The 7,008-nt window shown below is 37.1% G+C and overlaps 1 long non-coding RNA gene across 1 annotated transcript; it reads right to left on the bottom strand.

Annotated features, from left to right (window-relative positions):
* Positions 1 to 1,290: 1,290 nt before the first annotated feature.
* On the bottom strand, positions 1,291 to 5,609 carry LOC137016957 (uncharacterized). Its single transcript, XR_010894518.1, has 2 exons — positions 5,473 to 5,609; positions 1,291 to 1,973 (listed from the first exon to the last, which is right to left on the bottom strand). It is a non-coding gene; the product is annotated as an uncharacterized lncRNA (long non-coding RNA).
* Positions 5,610 to 7,008: the final 1,399 nt, after the last annotated feature.

The following is a 7,008-nucleotide window of genomic DNA, read 5'->3' as shown; positions in this document are numbered from 1 at the left end:
AAGTTTTGCAGAGATTCCTTCAGTTCTATTTTGCTTCGGATTTAGTTAGGACAAGGATCCGTTTAAGGTATGAAATTATGAAATGTGTTTCACTTGTACGTTTTTGCAACAGTAGCTACTGCAATGGTTTTGCACACTAACGTTTTTTGCATTTTTTTTTTTTTTTTTTTTTTGCACACTAGTTCTTTGCATACAGATGCTTTTTTTTGCACACTAGTTCTTTGCATACAGATGTTTTTTTTTTTTTTGCACACTACTGTGATGTTTTTTGCACACTACTTTTTTTGGAATGTAATTCTCTGCACACTCACTGCCTTTTAAAAGTTGTTTTCCTGTCAGATTGGCTGAGAGCGGGCGGCGCATGCGCTCTAAAGTTGTTTTTATCTGAATGTTGTTTTTATCAGACCATGCGCAGCAGCCACGCCCACGTGGGCAGTTCCTGCAGTTTCAGTTCTTTTATGTTTTGTTATTGGAAATCCATTCGAACTTATATAAGTACTGTAAGAAAAAGAGTTATATTTATTTATCTATTGTTAAGTAATTTGTCAAATAAGCTACACATGCTGTGTGGTGTTTTCTATATATCTATATCCATATTCTATTTTGCATTTACAGAACCACATATTTATGCACATTCAGTAAAGAGAAAAATGTGGATTATAACTTAAGTGAGACTTCAGTGTTCTGTCTGGACAACATGAAGTCTTCAAACAATGCAAACCAGCATTAAGATTTTTCTTTTGCAAATGCAGAACACGCGCCTGCAGCTTCACCTTCACACCAAGCAGAAAAATGACTTATTTTCCATATTTTTTTACAGGTCTATGATTCTTCATGTTTTTTGTCTCTTTCAGCAATCAGCTCCAGTCCAGATGATCTAGTGATGCAGATTCTTCTAATGGCCAGAAATGGTTCTGAGAAAAACTCGTCTGGAGAAAAGAGATTTAAACAGAAAAAGAGGCATGAAGCTGAAGACAGACAGATCGAAGAGAAGCAGGTGTTTGTCATTGATTGTCCAGATCTCCTGGATCCAGATCTGAATAAAGAGAAGATGGAGATGAAAGAACTACTGCAGAAGATTAAAGGAACGAGGACGGAGAACAGCGGGACATGTGTCAAACGAAGTGGCAGCATGGACAAGCTTATCAATTGTAAGCAGTGTTGGGTGTGACTACAGTGTAATTGCTGTAATGTAACCTTCTCCCTTTACATACTTCAGTCAGTTCACAAATAATTTTATATTTATTTGAAAGAATTGAAAGATCAGTTTCATGTCTATCCTTGTATTGGTACTTTGTATTGGTGCAATACTTTTTAGAAAAAGTAATAAGTACAGTAATTACACTGGTGAAGATGTAATATAGCTAATAATTAACGTAGTAGCTCAGAGTTTTTTAGAGTAACTTACCCAACACTGATTGTCAATTATTTCAATAATACTATTATATTATAACACTGATATTATTAAAAGAATAGTTTTATGTAAATATTTATTACCCCAACTTTAAGACAAGGTTTATTTTGTAATAATAACTGTTTGGATCATATTTACATGACTAATTGTCACATAAGTATAAATATTCATTTGAGTTTAAATATTTTTTTAGCTTATCTTTTTTTTTCTCAGCAGAAGCTTTGAGGTTATTACATATCATAGCATCTTTAAGTTGAAGTGAAACTAGCATCACTCTGATTACCTCGACTTAAGGTTTTTGAACACGGTTTGAACAGCCAATCAGAATCGAGTATTCAGACATTCTGATATTTAATTAAACTTCATGTGATGTAATGTGATGTGATATTGATGAGTGATGTGATCTTTGTAGTGTCAGGAGAAGATCCGGATGAGATTGATGTGATTCCTAAGGGGAAACACCAGATCCATCTGGGAAAAACCGGATGTGAGGAAAGTGCCTCTGGAAACACCATCATCAGCAGAAATGTCTTTGAATCTACAGTCTCTCAGACGAAACCTACGGTCAGGATCGGAAGAGAAATATCAGTGATCGACACGCCTGAAACACATTTGAGTGAATTTGGATGAGAAAGTGAATCAGTACCAACAGCAGCACAAACTGATCACTTTAGACAGGGCCGAATTTATCACATAAGCTTAAACACACAGTATTAAAGGTGATTGTTGCTTCTATTCTTATAGTTTTCAGTCCTGTGACTAATGTAGAGACCTGGAGGACATAACATCTGCAGAACTGCAGCACAGGCCTGTGTATTAACCATCTGTTATTAATATTTAGAGCAGCTACACTCAAATATGAGAGCTCGTGATCAGCTCCTGCTGCAGTATTTCAATCACTAACAGCAGCGTTTTATACGTTAACATGCAGTAACACTTCAACTGCCTTAATGTATTCAAACTGTGATGTTAAAAGATCATATTCAGCTTATTGATGATGAGCAGATCAACACAGGATATGAGAGAAACGCACTCAATGGTTAAGCGCTTTCTTTATTACTCCATGTGAAAACTATGATTATTATGCGTTGTTGCTGTAGTTTTCTTTTGAAACATGGATTAGCAGCAAATCCCGGAGGATGAATATGTCATTGGAGCCGAAGGGAAAGTGTGATTCAGTGAGAAAAATCATTAATGAAGCTACAGAAACATTATGTGCCTTTTCTGAAAACTTCGTCTTGATTGACATCATTGTTTGAAATAATGTGGTGTGTTTTATTTTTTTAGAAAGCTAATATATTTTTCTCACTCCATGTAGCCTAGGCTACTTCAGCATTTTAAACCAATGACTGTAACAAAACATGTAAAGTCAGAGCCGATCCTCCCTATACACAAACTAGGGAAGTTGCGTAAGGCTCCGAACCACCAGGGGGCCCCCTTGCTTACACTATATAAAATAAACATGACAATAATTTACCATAATGTGAATATTTCTTTATAATATGCAAACTTATGTGTGGTGTCTACTATACATTGGCGGAGTCATGTGAAAATATTTTAATAATGATTTATATTGATTTAATAACTTTTTCGTCATGCAGTGCGGCAGATAATAACATGCGTTGTGACATGGCTGCAAAACTAAACTATCCTTCTGCAACAGAAAAAGGTGCCAAGAACGAAGTATGTAGGCTACATATTTTTGTAACATTTTCATTTTCTTATTTGGTCTTCTTGACAAAGCAATAAATTCAGCAATAACAGGTCTCCTGGGTTGTTTATTTGGGTCAAAATGGACAAACACAACCTTTGGGTTAGAAACTGAATTAAAAACATGTAACCCAGTGGCTGGGTTTGTCTATATTCGACCTCAAATTTGGGGTTAAACAACCTAGAATTTTGTTTTTATTGTTTAACACGCTGTAATTTCGTAAAATTGCGCATTTAGAAAGCCAATACGGCAGTGTGTTATAGTTTTTCTGACAGCTAGATGGCGCCAGAGCATTACTACTATCAAAAAGCATTCAGCTGTCAACGGACATTTGGTTTTAATTTTACTTGGCTAATTGTTTTTACTGCCAATTAAACATTTTAATGGGTTTCCCTTTACATATTTTTATACGTTTTTCGAAACTTGCAGTTTGTTTCCTTGATGTTTTAATTTCATCGTTTTGGTATTTGATATTCTCTGTTGGTGGTTTGTGAAGTAGCATCACCTGAGGGGTATTCCAGAAAGCAGGGTTAACTTACTGTCACATATACCCTGAACTCTCGGTTGATTAACCCAAACCTTGCTTACTCGAGGTATGCTGGTTCCAAAAATGCGTCCGAGAGTAAGTTCAGCCAACCCAGAGTATGTTCCCGGTTAACACACAAGACATTCTCAACAGAGCGACGAATCGATGATTCACCATGGAAACAGACGCTAAGAAAATGCGCGCCATTCTACTTCATTCTTCTTCTTTTGTTTAATGGCGATTTACATAACCTACTTGGTGCACATCACCACCTATTGGTTGGTTGTGCAATCATTTTTTAATCTTAATATTGTTTGTTTGATGCTAATTATTTAATAAGAAATCACATATATGATATGTATTTTATTATAGAAATTATAGCATAGAAAATGTCCTGTTATAAAGGATAAAAAGCAGATCCATGTGTGAGATGACAATAAAATACATTCATATATTAGAATTGAATAAACAGTTATATATTGTATAATATAACATTGTGTATATAACTGTAACTATATAACAAATTTAGATACATTAATATAACCATATTGATAATATAACATGCATCTGAATTCCTCTTAAACTAACTAACCCTTTAACATAACCTGCTCCGGAGCAGGTTATGTTCAGAGATCAAGTTGCTATGGCTACTTATATACCCTAAAAGTTACCTCCGTTTTTGGAACCGAAAGTTAAGGTTATCCGCTTACTTACTCTTAAACATACCCAGGTATGTCACATAACCTGCTTTCTGGAATACCCCCCTGGGGTGATAGGTTTTTTTTATTATTATTATTATCCCTACTGGGGATAAAAATAATTCAGCAGAGCCAGGGATATTCATTCCTACTCTATGTACATTCCATGTACATTAATAAATGCTGTTTACATTCATTCCAAGAGGTGTCATGATTGAAATATAGGCTATATATTGTATACTAGGTCACTAAATTTGTACTTGTGAAACCACTAAAACACAGGATAGATAAATACATCTGTGACAAGACACTATACATATATTTCATTTGTTCAGTGAACTTAAATGTTCACACAAAATGATAATTCGGTCATTTATCATTTTTCATTTACTCACATTTGTGTTGTTTCAAACGTGAATGACATTCTTGATTCTTCTACATTTACAGTTAGTAATTTAGCAGACACTTTTCTCCAAAGCGACTATAGAAGCAATCAAATCAACATGAGCGCAACAGTACTGCTGTGTCAAGTCCCAGTTTAACCAGCAAAGTGCTTCTGAACAGAAGTCTAGATCAACAAATTGTTGGTTTTGTTAAATACACTTTATAATACCCAACATTAATCATTGTGTTCTTGTATAATCTGAATTAAGTAAAGCCAAAATATAACCCCACTGAACCTTTTGAAGTAGTAAATGAGCCTGGATTGATAAAGAAATTAAGTTAAGACAAAATAATCAAGGATCATGTTGCTCAAGTGAAGCCAGAAGAATTATGTGTTTCATCCAAATGAATGACAGAGTAAAGCAAGTACACCAAGGTAGTAAGTATACTAATATCAATCTATTAACAGTATACTTCTGAGTGTAGCCTACTATTTACGACTTTGGACTAAATTGCGTGCATATGATACGCACTTTATGACACGCTCTTGGGTAAGATGGGTGTGGGGTTCGTGTGTATAATACGCCATAAAGCGTATCAAAACTCATTTGGTGAATACATTCCACGACATTGCACACTCGTATTACTGATACGCATTTTCGTGTGATCCTGCTCACTTTTCAGTGTATAAAAGTATACTTAAGTATTCTGAATGAAAATTTCCTGATCATTTACTCACCCCATGTCATCCAATTTTTTATGTGAGTGAATTTTTCTATAACTCCTCCGTTTAAATTATATTAAGCCTTTAAAGTTCGCATGAAAAGAACCCGGGAGCGCACCGCGGTACCGAACCCGACCTACCTGAAGGAGATGGTCTGAGTTCGGCTGCACTCGAACTGCGACGCGGTCCGCATGAATATGAAAGCAACGCGGACTGAAAGCACATGCGCACTTGTTCAGGAAGTAAAGTAACCTGCGCATGCGTTTTCACCAATTACAATATGTTTAGTTCAGTAAAACACATAAGAGCTGACAGTGTTGATGATTTACCCTGGATTTGAACAGGAGCGAGCCTGCAGTGTATTCGTGCTTTGCAAGTGCAATTAAAACGGGAAATGAATGGCAATCTGCTGTCTCCTCAAAACAGGCTGCTTGCAAACAGCAGAAAACCATCTTCATGGGGCGCACATACAGTAAACACAGGTGTCGTTTACTCTGCTGTACTTAATAGCACCAAATTAATAAAAAAAAAAAAACACGATTTTGCCGCACGTTTAATGCCCGGGGTATACTTCGGCCGTCCGCGTTAGTGCACCATCCGCGTGACGCGTGAATGCGTGAGGATGACCAAGTTCGACATACGCAGTACAGTTTTTCTATACTCTTTACCAGACTTGTGTCATCAATCATCAACATTCGCTGGGCAGGATCGGAGACGAAAAATAGTGCTGCCATCATTGCATAGGTCAGAAGATACACCAAGAGATGACCAAAGAATTTATTACACACATTTAACAGCCCCATTAATTTAAAAACCAATACATTTATTACACAGTTATGTTATACAATCATTATATACAACCAGAAAAAGAGAAGAAGAAGTTTTTTTCTATGCTCTACCAGACATCGGAGAGCAGCTCTGAGTCGTGTCATCAACGGGACATTCACTGGGCATGATCGGAGAAGAAAAGAAGTACATCCTTTCCCATATTTTACTTATCCCCCTCCATGAATCTGCCGCCCTGAACACGTCTGTATCACATTTGTACTCTTTCAAACATGAATTGTACAAATGTGGTTACTTTCTATCACTTGACTTGACAAACGCTGGTCAAGTTCGCTGTGTTTTTCTCTTTTTTCAAGCGTGTTGTAAACCAGTCTTTTCACACTCTTCTTTGACGGCTGAACACTGTGCTCAATACTGTGCGTATTGCCATCTAGTGGACACTTCTATATTGCTTGCGCATGCGCTGTTGCACGCGGACTGTCCGCGCGGTCTCGAAATTTGGCCTGCACGCGGCCAGGGTGTGGTACCCGAAGGCCGAAGTATACCCGGGGCTTTAACGCTCCGCACACACGTGCAGTGTAAACGAAACGAGACTTAAGATAAACGCACCAGGGTTAGATGGAATCAGTTTGAGTGTGAAACCAGACCAACGCTGCGGGGAGCACCGGGAACAATCAAGCCTGGGCTTGGACCATGGCAAACAAGCCCAGTGTGAAATCCCCCTAATGCTAAACCAGTGAAAATGAAAGGCTCAAAATCCTAATG

Source organism: Chanodichthys erythropterus, chromosome 3, assembly GCF_024489055.1.
Source record: "Chanodichthys erythropterus isolate Z2021 chromosome 3, ASM2448905v1, whole genome shotgun sequence".
Lineage (NCBI taxonomy): Eukaryota > Metazoa > Chordata > Actinopteri > Cypriniformes > Xenocyprididae > Chanodichthys > Chanodichthys erythropterus.
This window is presented reverse-complemented; position numbering and strand designations above follow the sequence as displayed.